The sequence below is a fragment of the Diabrotica virgifera genome, chromosome 2 (assembly GCF_917563875.1).
Source record: "Diabrotica virgifera virgifera chromosome 2, PGI_DIABVI_V3a".
Lineage (NCBI taxonomy): Eukaryota > Metazoa > Arthropoda > Insecta > Coleoptera > Chrysomelidae > Diabrotica > Diabrotica virgifera.
Genome location: NC_065444.1, coordinates 37080371 through 37097992, shown reverse-complemented (window position 1 = coordinate 37097992; position 17622 = coordinate 37080371). Strand labels below are relative to the sequence as shown.

The 17622-nt window shown below is 34.7% G+C and overlaps 1 protein-coding gene across 1 annotated transcript in view; it reads right to left on the bottom strand.

The window, feature by feature from the left end:
- The window catches only part of LOC114342179 (serine/arginine repetitive matrix protein 2), a 39367-nt gene extending 22138 nt beyond the window's left edge, over positions 1 to 17229 (bottom strand). Inside the window, exon 1 of the mRNA XM_028292968.2 lies at positions 16991 to 17229. The gene's annotated coding sequence lies outside the window, so the exon portion shown is untranslated. The remainder of the gene's footprint in view (positions 1 to 16990) is intronic.
- Positions 17230 to 17622: the final 393 nt, after the last annotated feature.

The window sequence follows — 17622 nt, the reverse complement described above, 5'->3', positions numbered from 1 at the left end:
TGATTAAGTTTTATAGTTTATCGCACATATTTTGTTTCAATATTTAAGTTGCATATTGTTTTTATATATCTATAATAGTTGATAGTGTTCCCCAAACCAGTAAACTCTCTGGTCAAAGAGGTTTGAGCTCAGATCATCTTTTCCCCATATGAGATTCTCTTTACCTTTATATATTACCTGAAATTTACTTGTATCATTTATTTACTTAATTAACTTTATATTTTTAGTACTAACCTTGCTTGTCTCCACTTATCAATTTAAATTTATATACTTTTTCCTCTTAATTTGCTTAATTTATTAACTTATTCATATAACTTTAACGTACTTTAGCCAGTCATTCTAATTAATTAAACTTATTTGCTTAACTTTTTACTTAACTTCATTTATTTAACTTTTTAATTATATCCCTGGACGCTATTCCCTTTGAATAGCTATCCATTTTACTTGTGATAAATTTTTAGTGACTACGCGTCGAAGCAACTGATTTTTATATATCAAGTAGACCGTAGATTCACATTAAGGAGGCTGGTGCCTATGTAACGATGTGATGCCTCGGCGGGCGATGAGCTGCTGTTACCGGAGGGGACTGATGGAGTCTCCGTGTTTGCGCATTCCTTCTTCACGGCACCGCTGGGGGAAACCGAAGGAGAGGGCATCGAGAGCATATTTAAGGCGAGCTAGGAGAATGAGAAAATCAGTCATGGTTCGTGTATTGAACTTACTATGGCTCAACAGCTGATGCCTCGCGTATTGAACGAGCTTCAGCTGGCTTGGCAAAGATGCGCCGTTTGTGAGGCGGAACTATGCCTAGGTAGACGCCACCGTAGTGACGTGGAGTCTTGCCACAATCGTTATCGCAGTAGGCGGTAGTAGCGAGGAACGAGTGACTGCATTGAAGTGAAATGCCGTCTCCAGGCTACGTTGTTTTAACGTAGCGAGATTATTATTGTATATATTGTTTATCGTATTATTTCGATGTTGCTATTATGATCAGATAACTATAATAAAGTTTAATATTGTTTTTCCTTTGCAAAAGATGGAATTATATTTTATTTTATTTGTTTTAAACTGTATATAACTACCTTTAATATATTTTCTTTATTTTTAACTCGTGTTTTACTGAGTCTGACGTCCTTAAAAGAACTACCCGTTACAAATTTGGCGCCCGAGCAAAAATAAAAGCACCGCTGTTTGTAACTACCCGTTACAAATTAGCACCCGAACAATAATAAGACACAGACTCAGTAACAGGTCCACGTCGTGGATATATAAATAAAACCCGTTCAAAGATGATTAAGCTTCTTTGTTTTCAGATTATTAAGGAACCGAAAATAAACGTCGCCGATGCAACGAGCAGGAAGAGATGCGACCGTTCGCTGTAGAAAAGCCTTGGCATACTGTCCCAATGGAGTTGAGGGGATCACGCCCAAGATCTACAGAAGGAAGCACCTTCTAGCCAGTCATCCGAGACCAATTTACGAATCACCGAAAAAAATGACATTGTTAATGGAACCGTCAAAGATGAAACCAGCAAGAAAAATGTGACCATCTACTGTAGAAAAACCTTGGTAAACTGTCCCAATGGATTTGAGGGGACCACGAGCAAGATCTACAGAAGGAAACATCTTCTTGACAATCATCCCAGACCAGTTTGTGAAAGAAAATCGACAGAAAGTACATGCCTTAAGGGTAAACCGTCGCAGATGCAGCCAGCAGGAAGAATGTGACCATTTGCTGTAGAAAAGCCTTGGTACACTGTCCCAATGGATATGAGGGGACCACGATCAAGATCTACAGAGGGAAGCATCTTCTTGACAGCCATCCAGGACCAGTTTACGAAGTAAGGAAGAACCGACCAAGACCACACCGATGATGAGTCCAAGCCGTGTTTCACACACGGCACAAAAAAAATGTATGCTACATTTTTTTTGTTTTCCAAAGAGAAGGGGGTGTAACGATGTGATGCCTCGGCGGGCGATGAGCTGCTGTTACCGGAGGGGACTGATGGAGTCTCCGTGTTTGCGCATTCCTTCTTCACGGCACCGCTGGGGGAAACCGAAGGAGAGGGCATCGAGAGCATATTTAAGGCGAGCTAGGAGAATGAGAAAATCAGTCATGGTTCGTGTATTGAACTTACTATGGCTCAACAGCTGATGCCTCGCGTATTGAACGAGCTTCAGCTGGCTTGGCAAAGATGCGCCGTTTGTGAGGCGGAACTATGCCTAGGTAGACGCCACCGTAGTGACGTGGAGTCTTGCCACAATCGTTATCGCAGTAGGCGGTAGTAGCGAGGAACGAGTGACTGCATTGAAGTGAAATGCCGTCTCCAGGCTACGTTGTTTTAACGTAGCGAGATTATTATTGTATATATTGTTTATCGTATTATTTCGATGTTGCTATTATGATCAGATAACTATAATAAAGTTTAATATTGTTTTTCCTTTGCAAAAGATGGAATTATATTTTATTTTATTTGTTTTAAACTGTATATAACTACCTTTAATATATTTTCTTTATTTTTAACTCGTGTTTTACTGAGTCTGACGTCCTTAAAAGAACTACCCGTTCCCGTTACACCTATTTAACTCTTTGAGAGTTTATATTAATGTTCATTGGTTTGTAGTTTAGCGTTGCTGTACGTATTTTAATCGTACAATATATGGTGAAGGTTGTTATTTAACCTAGTATATGTAAGTTGGGGGTATGCTTCCTAGAAAAGCTACTCCAATACTAATTTAATAGGTAATTATATTTATACTTAGATAGGTAATTATTTCCCATTGTCATTTTATAGTTACATAATTTGTATTTTCTAACTCAGAGGTTGTCAAAAATCTAAGTAGTTATATTTAATAAATATTTATTTGTTTTGTATACCAATTATTTTTTTTCCCATTTTTGAATTTAATAATTTAATATATTTAATATTTAACAGCAGTGTAAGATACCTGGAAGTTTGGTCTATCCAAACTTCTGGCGCCCATAATTCAGTCTATTGTATTTATCTCTTATATTCTTCTATTTTTATTATATTATTATATTTATTTAATCTATTTTCTGAGCATATATTCTTATCTTAATATTTCCCTTCTTAGTTATCATCACTCTCTACTTTGATCTACTGTTCTTCGACAGGCATGCAAACGAGCCGTATCCATCCTTGAGTGTCAAGTTGCTCTCTTGCATCTATAGCTAGCCAACTCTATTCAGTTTGCCTCTGTCTCTCCATACTTCCATTATCAGTTCATCACCCTTCCTTCATTCATTTCATCTTATCATTTTAGTTCAACAAATACTACTGCAAAGTAGTATTTTTGTTACATCGGCAGCCCAACTTGGTGCCAACCTTTTATAGGTTCTAAGACAGTAGTTCTTTTAGTTCATTTTTCTTTTATTTATATTATTTCCTTCTGATATCTTTTTATACATTCTGTTCTGATTTATTTTGTTTTTAATTACTTATTAATACTTAACAGGTATACTGTCACTGCTGTATCTATTAATTAGTTGAGATTTTGAAACCTCGTTTATAGTTTTGTCATACAGCTTACATTCTGGGTTGAATTTGAAACGAAGTATAAGTAACTAGCATCTATTAGATTATATTATTTTACTCTTTCAGCCAGTGTTGTATTTGTACGTACAGTAATCGTTAATACTTACATATTTTTTTTTCTAGTACAAGTATAATAATTAATTTTTTTTTCCAATATTTAGGTACTATATTTACTTGATTATACCTTATTTACTTTATTTATTTGATACATATATTTTGCTGGCCATTTTTGATTTTGTTGGTGTGTTGCTAATATTTTCTCCGTACTTATATATTTTGCGTACAAACTTAAGTATATTTCATATTTCTGACCTTTGGATTGCTTGTCAATAATTTTTGCTTTCATCATGTGTGCTTTTAAAGTTGAACATCTTCTGGTGGACGAATTGGACTATGAGTTGAAAATTAGGGACGTAGTACCAGAGGAGTCGGCAACTGTCGATAGGAAACGCAATCTTCTGCGGGGTGCTTTGAAGCAAGAAGAAGGCAATAGGAGTTTCACCCAACTTTCGGCTGTACATATCCCTTTTGAGGACCAACGGAAAGGAATATCCGAAACGTTGGATAGCTTGTCGAAGAAAATAGAGAAGTTTAGGGAAACTGTACAGGACAGTGAATATGTTAGATTAATATCTCGTCTAGCTCATATTTCTGGCCGAGTACACTTGTTACAGTGTACTACAGAAGAGCAGGAACCTTTTAAAAAGTCTGTTTCTCTTAAAATCCTTACCTTGGAGGGTGAGCTTGATTCTAAGGTTAACCCCATAGCCACATCTACTCCTAATGCTCCAGTCAGTGTCGTTCCTAGTTTCACATACTCCAAACCTGTGCAAGTACACAAATGGGGTGTTTCATTTTCCGGTGAAAAACAGCACAATGATGTGATTACATTTTTAGAAAAGGTCGAATGTCTTCGAGTATCTAGAGGTGTCTCTGAAGAAAATTTGTTTGCTGCTTCAGCTGAATTGTTTACCGGTCCTGCTTTTACCTGGTTCATGAATAATAGAGGTAATTTATCTTGTTGGTCTGATCTGGTTCGCAAGTTGAAGTCAGATTTTCTTCCTTACTCATACCAGGATGATCTCTTGGATGAAATCAAAAACCGTAAGCAGAAACCAGGAGAGTCTGTCACTATGTTCATTAATACTATATTAGGCATGTGTAGCCGTTTAGATACTCCGTTATCTGATTTGTCCAAAATAAAAATCATCTTAAAATGTTTACTGCCCTTTTATCATCAGCAGTTAGCTCTTATGGACATCCAAAGTATTGATGACCTCACTGTAAAGTGCAAACGTTTGGAGGAAACGTTATCCTGGTCTTCTCAGCCTCCATCCACATCTCGACCCTCTTCTAATTCTTCTTCTCAGCCAACTTCCTTTAGACAACGTTCTTGGCAAAATAAGGGCCCTGAACGTAATGTTTCTGTTTTTAGTTCCGTTGTTTGCTGGAATTGTCATCAGTCTAATCATAAGTTCAATAATTGTGGTATCCCACAAACTCGTATTTTCTGCCACGGTTGTGGTAGGGAAAATACCCTCAAAAGAAATTGTGTCAAGTGTTCGGGAAACGAAATGTCGGAGGTCTGTCCCCTGAGCGTTTCTCCGTCCAACACCCAATCAGGGAATCAAACCCCATCAGAAAACGAGACAGCTGGCCCAAGCACACCAAGCAACTCAAACCCATCTTCCAATCGGAAAGGGAAGAAGGCATCGTTCAGGAAACAAGCACACACCACAAATCAAAATCAGTCCAGAAATTAAGTTTTAGTCATGATACGTTGAACGCACATGTTTCACAGGGTTGCAAAGCCACAAATTCTTTAATTGGTAGTGTTAAGTATAATAATAATTTTGATGGTGAAGTAGTTCCATATAATGGTTGTATCCAACCAAATATTTTAGATTTAGATATTAACTCTTTATTAGTTAGGAAACAAAATGATAATAGGCCATATCTACCTATTCAAATTTTAGGACAATCGTGTTTAGCTTTATTAGATAGTGGCTCTAATATTTCATTGATAGGAGCACATTCATTAAATTTATTGAAAAATGCTAATATTCCCATTATGCCCATTTCATCTTTGCAAGTATCTACTGCAGATGGTACAGTCCAATCTATTACAGGCAAACTCCAAATTGAAATCACAGTGGCAAATTTATGTAGGAAAATTACATTTTATGTTATTCCTTCTGTACAGAATTCTATAATTTTAGGTATGGACTTCTTCAATGCTTTTAATAGCACCTTAAGTTGTTCTGATTTTTTTTTTTTCCATATCTGAATTTAATCTGTCTACCCTTAGTGCTATTCATGATTTTTCCAGTTTATCTAGTTCTGAACAAAGGCAATTGGAGAATATGATCTCTCAGTTTACTACTATTTCTTCAAATGACAAACTAGGTCGTACTTCATTAATATCTCACACTATTGAGGTGGGAAATCCTACTCCTTTCAGATTATATCAGTATCCCATACCTCAAGCCTGGCAGGCAGATTTAGAAAAAGAAGTAGATTCGATGCTTGCTTTAAATATCATAGAACATTCAACGTCGTCCTATTGTTCCCCACTCTGGTTAACAAAGAAGAAGGATGGATCCTTCAGGATCTGCTTTGATGGTCGAAAACTAAACAGTATCACCGCTAACAGGGATGCTTATCCAATTCCCCGAATCGACGTGATTTTGAGCAAACTTCAGAATGCCAAATACATCTCTTCGATTGATTTGTCTAAGGCCTTTTTACAGATCCCACTGAGTGAAGAGAGCAAGAAATATACTGCTTTTGCTGTCAGTGGTAAAGGATTATTCCAGTTTGTCACCATGCCTTTCGGTCTTGTTTCTGCTCCTCAGACAATGTGTCGTCTGATGGATTTAGTCATTGGTCCACAGTTAGAGCCCTATGTTTTCTATTATTTGGACGATATTTTAGTAGTCACTCCTGATTTTTCCCTTCATATGGAAATTTTAGATAAATTGTTTTTACGTCTTAAGGAAGCTAATCTAACAATTAATCTGGATAAGTGTCAGTTTTGTCGCCCTAGTCTTAAGTTTTTGGGTTATGTTGTTGATAATCAGGGTCTAAGGACTGATCCTGAGAAAATAGTTGCTATTAAGAATTTTCCTATACCTAAGACCACCACCCAAGTCCGTAGGATATTGGGAATGTGTGGATATTATCGCCGGTTTGTACCTTCATACTCTACCTTGTTGTCACCTCTTACGGATCTTTTGAAGAACAGGAAAAAGGGGCAGACCATTACCTGGACTCCTGAGGCTGATGAAGCTTTTAGGCGCGTTAAAGAGGCTTTAACTAGCGCACCAGTCATGATGTCACCTAATTTTAATGAGCATTTTTATTTGATGACTGATTGCTCTAATACTGCTTCTGGTGGCGTATTGTTCCAGTTGAAAGATGGCTCGGAACATCCCATAGCTTACACGAGTAAGAAATTGAATAAGGCCCAGAAAAACTATTCCACCACTGAGAAAGAACTCTTAGCTATCATACATGGGTTGGAAGCATTTCGTTATTATTTAGAGGGCCGTAATTTCACCATAATTACGGACCACAGTTCCTTGGTATGGCTTCATAGTATGAAAAACCCATCTCAGAGACTTTCCCGATGGATATGCAAACTGGCTGCCTATTCATATAAGATTGTTCATCGAAAGGCCAACGGTGTAGTGGTTGCTGATGCTCTTTCCCGTGTCCATGATCTTAATGTCTTAGATTTGTCCACCTTAACTCCTGACGAGTGGTATCAGAATATGATTGATAGGGTTACTCAAGACCCACAAAATTATCCTGATTTTAAGGTAGAGAACAATATACTGTACAAACATATCTTAAGTCCTATAGAGGCCTTATCCAATATGTCAGATTGGAAAATAGTTGTACCTACGCCAAATAGGGAGAACATATTACGTATGTTTCATGATGAAGTTACTGCTGGACATTTTGGTTTTTATAAAACTTTTCATCGTATTGCCGAATTATATTATTGGCCTGGCATGCGCAAGTCTATCAAAAAGTATATTTCTAAGTGTTTAGTTTGTGCGACTTGTAAACCCAGTAATTTACCACAAGCTGGACTCATGGGTTCCTTTAGGAACATTAATTTTCCTTGGCAGATGATCTCCTTGGATCTCATTGGACCCTATCCTCGTAGTTATAAGGGTAATACTTACTGCTTGGTAGTTGTGGATTATTTCACCAAATTTCCTGTAGTTTGTCCTCTTCGTCAGGCCACAACTCCAGCCATTCTGAAATATTTAGAGGAACAAGTCTTTTTGTTGTTTGGTGTTCCCCAAATTGTGTCATGTGACAATGGTCCTCAGTTTGTGTCGAAGGCTTTTAAAGACCTTTTAGCTAAATATAAGGTCCAGAAGACCTTTTATAATGCTGCCTACCATCCTCAAGCCAATCATACTGAGAGAGTGAATCGCAGTATCGTCACCGCCCTAAGGTCCTATACATTCCCAGATCACAGAGCTTGGGATCAATATATCCATTCCATAGCTCAAGCCATAAGGACCTCTGTCCATGAGGTTACCCAATGTTCTCCTGCATATCTCAATTTTGGTAGAAATGTTGCTTTATCTGGTGACTATTTTGGTACAATTTCCGACACTTCCACAAATCTCCCTCAGATATCCGATAACCTTCATCGCTTAGAAGATCTCCAGACTCTACCTCAAATTTTTTCTGACATTCGGAAGAAGTTAAAAACTTCCTATCTAAGGAACCAGCAGCAGTATAACTTGAGGAAAAGAGATCTGCGATTCTTCGTTGGAGATAGAGTGTTGAAGCGAAACTTTGTAAAGTCTAATAAGGGTGATGCTATTTCGGCAAAATTTTGCCAGAAATATATTCCCTGTACGGTTGTGAAGGTAATATCTCCTTTAGTGTATGAATTGAAGGACAATTCGACTAACAAACGAATTGGACAATTTCACATAAAGGATTTACTGCCTGATAACACCATGGATGAGGTTGATTCATCATCTTCGGAAGAAGATTAACTTTATAGGGTTGTTTGAGCTAACTTCTTCCTCTATTTGTCTTTAGCTCGATCCTTATTAAGATTCAGTATTTTAGTTTAATATTTTATTCACCAGATAGAGCAGGTACATATCTCCATTTTTATCTTTTGGCATGGTTGTTAGATGACTTCCAATTTATGAATCATTAGGTTAATTATTTTTTTAGTACGCTTATGTATGAGCTTATCATTTTTTTTTTCATTATTAATGTTGCACTTTAATTATTATGCATCAACATTATTAATTATTAATACTGTTAGTAGGATTACCCAGTTAATAAGAACCAACTTGTAATTTTTAGATTGTGCACCTACCCCCTTAGCATAGAAGGGTTGTTGATTATTGTATATTTATATATTTGAATATGTAAGCTCATGCAAGTACGTTGGTTTAATATTGATATTTGGTATGGAACTATGGAACTAAGAATATTATACACTACTTATCTCAGGTTGTGTGTTGTATTTTTGATATTTGACTACATACTATTTTTTTTTATATGTATCTTTTATTATCTTGTTATTAGATTTGCCACATTGGAAAGATGGGGTGGTTCTTAATTTTATATTGGTTTACTTTATCAACATTTGTCACAGATATCCTAAATACTTTATAATAATTTATATCCTTATGCCCTACACAGTATGATTCTGGAATTAGTTTGGAATTCTGATGTATGTATGGATTTCTTCTTAAGAACTAGTCTGCCAATGCTCTGTAATTTGGGTTCCTAGGTAACCTAGTGAATGCGTGGGTTCGAAATTCAGCAACTGATCACTGCTATCCGATTTCGTAACCTATGTTTTCATAGCAGAGTACGCAGATGTTTATTCATCAAAATATTTCTGGTCAGGAAATGTTGGCCACATGTCCTGACCATCCTTGTGTAATTATTCCAATCATTCCAGTTACATTTTTTAGCATTTGATAGGGAATATTTAGTTTACATTATGTCCCGTACTTCATAGGTAGTAGGTTCCTTTTAGTATTTGAGGTGTTTGGACAAATGAATTGCTTATTTTAGTAGATTTCCTCTTCTTTCCTGAGGCATTAGTTTGTTGTTGAGATTCAGGAATATTTCCTGGATAATTCTATGTATGCGAGAACGTATGAATCTACAGTTTTATTCCAAATTGGTTGCTCGTTCTTGTCATATTTTTTTTTCTATCATTTATCATGGTGTCATAGACCTTGTCAGTTCACCTTTTAGATTTTTTTTTATTACAATTGGTACGTTATCAGCTATAGCTATAGCTAGTGAACAACAGCACGGACCAATTTTAGTTAGTCAACGACTTACTTGAGTCGATGGACCTAATTTAGTTTATTTAGTATTAGTGAGAATTGGTACACAAATCTTCCTGATCGTTCTTCTTTGGATATGCTCCTATAAATCTGGTGTCCATTGATAGTCCGATTTTGGATAAAGCGTCCGAGTCCTCACTTATTTTGTTTATTTGGTTGTATAGGCTCGTATTACCGGTTGTGGGTACATAGGCCTAATTAATTTATGTGATTTAGTATTGGTGTGAATTGGTCCATAAATCTTCCTGGTCGTCCTTCTGTGGATATGCTTTATGAATCTGGTGTCCATTGATAGTCCGACTTTGGATTAAGTGTCCGATTCCACATTTATTTTGATTAATGAGTTTTTGGATAACTTTGATATGCTTACTATTTGTATTATTTGGCACTGGTGAGAATTGTTCCATAAATATTCCTGATTGTTCTTCTCTGGATATGCTATTACGAATCTGGTGTCCATTGGTAGTTCAATTTTGGATGAAGTGTTCCATTCTTCACTTATTTCAGTTGTTGATTTCTTTTGTCTTACTTTAGTATATTTATTTGGTTTATGGTGCGAATTGGCTCATACCTTTGCCTGGTTGTTCGTCCTTGGATATACCCTTTTTAAATTTGATGTCCATGGATAGTTCAATTTTGGACTTAGTGCCAATTCGACATTTATTTGTCATTATGAACTTTAGTACATTATTTAGCTTATGTTTTGGTTTGCAGACAAAATGTCGATGACATTTTAATATGACTTCGAGTCATCTTTTCCGATTCATAGTTTTGGTGTAGTGATCATCCTTCTTTCCCTGATCCTTAATTTGTGGTTACTTGTAATCTTGCGGGTCAACGTAGAATGATAGATTATTACCACTTGGTTATTAATATTTTGAATTAAAAAAAAAAATTTTTGCTTAAAATTTTTTTTTCTCCGAGTAGAAGGGGAATATAACAGTCCGTTAACTTTAATTATCTTTATAGTTATTTTATTTAAATTTTAATAACGGTTTGTCATTAAATTATACTTAAAAATAATAAGATCTAACTAAAATAAATCTTTGACTGACGTCATACTTAACTATTAGTTGGCACAAGTACTTCAGTTGGTATTAGACACCATTCGCTGTCATGTGAGTTTCGTTCTGTGAGGCTCCTCGTCTAACGACGGGAAATAATTGACATTTCGCTTGGTACGCTAGAACGGAAAAGTGGCGGATGATTGAAATGCGGATGACTGATTGAAAAGGACGGAAATTTTAATACAATAGTTTCAAGCTTTTATAAGTGATATTTAGTGGCAAATTATTGGTGGTGCTTTGGAGAAGCTAGGAGACTAAGTTTTGGGAGATCCCGGAGGAATTGGAAGTCATGTCATCCGGTAAATTTTTTTACTCTTAAAAAAAGTTTGAGAAAAAGGAACGAATATGGCCGCTCTCATGTCATATTAAATTCCTATTGAATTTATTTCTGTAAATGTATGAATCGAAGTTGTTCTTTGAATTTAGTATCTTTAATTATATCCATAGTTCGAAAATATACACTCAGATGAAGATTATCTTGTCACATATCCTGTAAATTATATCATTTGATTTGTGTGGTTATGTCAACCTCATAATATTGAATTCAAATTTTACAGATTACATTCATTATTCTCTATTCTATTAGATTGTGTGTATTCTAGCCACCTTAAATTCGTTCCAAAAGCCAGTATTTTTCTTAAAATTTACAACACATTACATTATCCCATACCATTTTTAATAATAAAAAAAATACCCTTTATAGACATATTTTTCAGATAAAAATCATATTCTGTATTAAATATTGAATTTAAAGTTAAATCCCAAATTAATGTGTGTAATGTGAATCAAGGTCAAATCCATCATTGTTTTTGCTAATGATCTTTTTGTTGTTCATTCTGAAAAAAAGATATCTCATTTCTTTTCCTTTGGCTCTTTGACCTTTCCTTAGATTCTGACATTGAAACTAAAACGGGACATGTTTGTTTTTAGCCACTTGGGGGAAATCTTAAACTGTAACCAGTCCGTCAGCTCCCCTCACAACTGGGAGCAACCGTTCTACGCCAAGCCAGGTCATTTGGAGACCAGCCTGGAGAACCTCCCACATACCTACTTTGTATCCTGCCCTCTGCACCCCAGAAGGGCATCGGTATATTAATTGGTACAAGCTAGCACCATCCCTGTGCTAATTCGCCTACCAGGGATTTTGGAATCCGTAGCAAGGACACTCTCGGGGACCATTTAGGGTTTGTTTTGGGACACTTAGTATCTGCTAGTGATTGTCACTTCCACTATTACACCACATTCATTTTTTGTATAAGACTCGGGACATTTATTTTGATGATTAAGTTTTATAGTTTATCGCACATATTTTGTTTCAATATTTAAGTTGCATATTGTTTTTATATATCTATAATAGTTGATAGTGTTCCCCAAACCAGTAAACTCTCTGGTCAAAGAGGTTTGAGCTCAGATCATCTTTTCCCCATATGAGATTCTCTTTACCTTTATATATTACCTGAAATTTACTTGTATCATTTATTTACTTAATTAACTTTATATTTTTAGTACTAACCTTGCTTGTCTCCACTTATCAATTTAAATTTATATACTTTTTCCTCTTAATTTGCTTAATTTATTAACTTATTCATATAACTTTAACGTACTTTAGCCAGTCATTCTAATTAATTAAACTTATTTGCTTAACTTTTTACTTAACTTCATTTATTTAACTTTTTAATTATATCCCTGGACGCTATTCCCTTTGAATAGCTATCCATTTTACTTGTGATAAATTTTTAGTGACTACGCGTCGAAGCAACTGATTTTTATATATCAAGTAGACCGTAGATTCACATTAAGGAGGCTGGTGCCTATTTAACTCTTTGAGAGTTTATATTAATGTTCATTGGTTTGTAGTTTAGCGTTGCTGTACGTATTTTAATCGTACAATATATGGTGAAGGTTGTTATTTAACCTAGTATATGTAAGTTGGGGGTATGCTTCCTAGAAAAGCTACTCCAATACTAATTTAATAGGTAATTATATTTATACTTAGATAGGTAATTATTTCCCATTGTCATTTTATAGTTACATAATTTGTATTTTCTAACTCAGAGGTTGTCAAAAATCTAAGTAGTTATATTTAATAAATATTTATTTGTTTTGTATACCAATTATTTTTTTTCCCATTTTTGAATTTAATAATTTAATATATTTAATATTTAACAGCAGTGTAAGATACCTGGAAGTTTGGTCTATCCAAACTTCTGGCGCCCATAATTCAGTCTATTGTATTTATCTCTTATATTCTTCTATTTTTATTATATTATTATATTTATTTAATCTATTTTCTGAGCATATATTCTTATCTTAATATTTCCCTTCTTAGTTATCATCACTCTCTACTTTGATCTACTGTTCTTCGACAGGCATGCAAACGAGCCGTATCCATCCTTGAGTGTCAAGTTGCTCTCTTGCATCTATAGCTAGCCAACTCTATTCAGTTTGCCTCTGTCTCTCCATACTTCCATTATCAGTTCATCACCCTTCCTTCATTCATTTCATCTTATCATTTTAGTTCAACAAATACTACTGCAAAGTAGTATTTTTGTTACAACTGCTTTTCGGTCTTCTGCTGTTCGGTCTAGTGAGGTTTCGGTAAAGTGCTTTTCGGTCTAATGAGTTCGGTCTACTGCTTTCGGTCTAATGATTTCAGTCTCTTTACATTAAACCATGTTTATTGTCTAAGAAAAAATCTTGTTGACAAACACTGTTTAAGAGTTTTAAATAAATAAATTAAATTAAAATATGATTAAATATAAAATATAACACATAACACATTTACATTATATAACAACTACAAAATATGTAGTATTGTCAAAAATAAAAAACAAACAAACTACAAGCTGTAAAACTAAATCACAAACAATAATGACAAACAAATAGAATAAAAAAAAGAAAAAAAAAAAAAAAAAAATATACACAAGATCACAAATACATCAGCTCCAATGGTCCTCAAAAAATTCTGTCAGATCATAATAGGCCCTCTTAGCGAGCAGTCTATCTAATGAATTTCTAAACTTTCTAATAGTTTCCAAATTTTTTATTTCACTAGGTAGTTTATTAAAAATTTTGATGCCGTTAAAAATAAATGAGTCTTTGACTAGTGTGCTTCTAGGTGTAATCAAAGCTAAATTGCTAGCAAATCGTCCAGATCGATTATTATTTTCATATAGATGTTTATTCTTAAAAATAATGCTTGCCGTTTCCAAAATGAAAAGAGATACAAGTGTAAGGATACTGTGTTTAATAAATAAAGGTTTACACGTTTCTCTAGAATTTACCTGGCACAACAGGCGTACTGCCTTTTTTTGAAGCAAAAACACACTACTGAAAAGCTCCTGACTACACGCTCCCCAAAACTGAATTGCGAATCTAAGATGTGACTCTACTAGTGCAAAGTACACAGTTCTTGCTTGGGCAAAACCAAGCTCCCTTCTAGTCGACCGTATTGCATAGCATCCAGATGCAAGTTTTGAATTCAAGGCTTCGATATGCGATTTAAATTTAAGGTCAGGATCAATATTCAGGCCAAGAAACCTGACGGACAGCTGAGGTTCAAGTTCCAGATGTAATTCAGGCATAACATGTTTAAAACAAAGAAGCTTGGTTTTAGAAGTGTTTAATGTCAAAAAGTTCGCTGTGCACCAATTTCCAATCATTAAGAGTTCCCTACCTACAGATTGGCGTAAGACATTCAAATCTTTAGCATGCCATATAAGAGTGGTATCATCTGCATAAAGGGTGAAATGAGCAGATACATCAAGGTAGGCTAAATCGTTTATATATACCAAAAACAGAACTGGTCCCAATACCGAGCCTTGGGGCACTCCCCAAGTTACATTCATCAAGTCAGAGTCACAGTCTGTTCTAACAAACTGACTCCTACCCGACAAATATGACTCCATCCAACTCAGTGACTTATCTTTAATTCCGTAGTGTTTAAGCTTCTGCAGCAGCAAACCATGATTGACACAGTCAAAAGCCTTCGTCAAATCACAGAACACTGCCGCAACCATCTCGCCTAAATTAATATTATTGTAAGCTATCTCTAAAAAACTGAAAATCGCGTCGGTCGTGCCAGTGTTACCACGGAAACCAAACTGTTTCGGACTTAGTAGTTGGTTAACCTCTAAAAATTGTATTAATCTTGCTTTAACAATTTTCTCTATTATTTTTGCCAACGTAGGTATCAGAGAAATTGGCCTGTAATTGGAAGGGTTTATGTGATCTCCACCCTTGTGCAATGGAATTACAACATTTATCTTCAGGAAATCGGGAAATGTGCCAGCATTAAAACTATCATTAATTAAAATAGATAAAACATCCAAAGCAGAGTTTGGTAGATTATTGAAAACTCTTATAGAGATGTCATCATAACCCGAAGAGTTTTTGTTTCTGATTGATTTAAATATCTCTTTCAATTCCTCAACATTAGTATCATAAATTATGAAGGGACACATAACTTCTGTTTTCTTCAGATATGACAAAGGATCTGTACCATGTCTCAACTGTGCTGTTAAAGTTTCGGCTATGCTACAGTAAAATTCATTACAGTCATTTGGAAGTGGAGTGTGATGACTATTACCTGATCTGTGTTTACCCCTTAATTCATTTATTATAGACCAAGTTTCCCTAGTTACATTTGAGGAGTTTTCTATTCTATGCTTGTAGCAGTTTTCTTTTGCAGTTTTAATAACATTTCTGTATATCTTTTTATATTGATTATAATAGGTAACAAACCATTCATCTTGGTAATATTTTTTGATATAATGGAGCGATCTCATGGTTTTGCAGGAATTTTTAATGCCATTTGTAATCCAAGGTTTTCTATTTTTAATTTTAATCTTTTGTTTAGGAAAAGACCTTTCAAAAAATTCACATATTGTATTATGAAATGATTTAAATGGCTCAGACGATTGTGATAGGAGAGAATACCAGTCAAGACTCTCGCACTTTAATCTAAATTTACCAAAGTTAGATTTACTATACAGGCGACCAATTTTAAATTTATTTACACTATCTTTACCTTTACTAAATTTCTTAATTTTGATAGAAGCAACAACTGCCTTTGGGTTCCTTGGTGTTTCTAAGTTGCTTTCAAACGGTAGATAGAAACAGGGTTGCCAGATTGGTGTATTTTTCCAAAATTTTGGGTTAATTTGAAAGCGTCTATTGAAATTTTTCTAAGCAGGAATTGTAGTGGGATTTTTTGGGGGCGGAAAATTATGGATGATTTTAAGGGGTCATGGTAAATTAAATTTGTGAATGTACATAGAACTGTATATTATACTCCCATATAATCGAAGACGATAGGAACTATGAATTATTTCCATGGCCCTCGTTGATATTGTAGTATGAATTTTGCTTTACTGTTCTCTTCATTTGACTAATAATTTATTAAAATGCGGCAACAATTTAAATTTGGGGACTTTGGGGTATTTGAGCTTCAATTTCAGGGAATTTCAGTTTCTAAGTGGGGGATTTATAAAATATCATCTGGCAACTCTGGATAGAAAGCTCAGTAGGTACTTAAAATAAAATTTCAACTTATATCGCTCGATTTGATTTTGTATAATTTTTAAAATTGTATTACCGTTCTATTCTTAATTATTAAATTACTAGCTTCTAAATTCACTTGATTTCTGTCTAAAAACAAGTCAAAAGATGAACCTAACCTTGCATAACTACAGAGTTATCTCATAACTTGAGGTTTAACGTCGCGTTATAAAGTGACCAGATAACTCAAGAACTGTTAAGAAATAACGCAAATAGTTAAGTTAAGTATGATACATCACACCAATTCGATGGTTATAATATAACTACAGGATAACTTTACGTTAACGATAACTTCGGTCATCCATCACAGGGCAGAATGTTTGGCTACGTTGGGCACATTAAAATAAAGTGAATAAAAAGCAAATGTGAAAATATGAAGAATATAAATGATAAAACAGTCCAACATAGAAAAAAAAACCTTATTTTACCAGAAATAATGCTCTTAAAACGCTTACCTTGTAGATTATGTATTTTAATCTTTATTTCCAACTAAAAAACACTAAAAGACAATTCACTACAGAAGTTATTTGTTAACATTCGCAAATATACCAGTAAATCAGGAAAAATTAAATGTTTTTGCTGTGTATTTCATATATTGAATAAAAAGATAATTTATTCATCGATTTAATCAAACTTTCCTGTGAAACGCCGATAACCACCAACCATTTTATATTTTATATTGTGACATTTGTCATTTGTCATATGGTTTGATTTTGATTTACTCTTCTTCTGCATTTGGTCAGCCCCTTGCAGTCAAATTCATTGATCATTTGACTGCAAGCTGCAAGCTCATATTCGTCTTATATATGACAACTCTGTCGACCTGTCGAATAGAGGGCCTATTCATAAATATAATAGTGCTCCTATGACGAGAAGAATACAATTTTAAAGAGATATGTTTGTTTAAATTAACACAGAATATTATTTTCATCCATTCTACATCATTAAAAAAATGGTAAAAACGTTGAATTACCCACGTTCGTCTCTCTGTCCGCCCGTAATCATGATACTATAAATTAAGTATACCTTAATTTATAGTATCATGACCGTAATAACATCTCCTCCGTTATTATAAAAGATAGAAAAA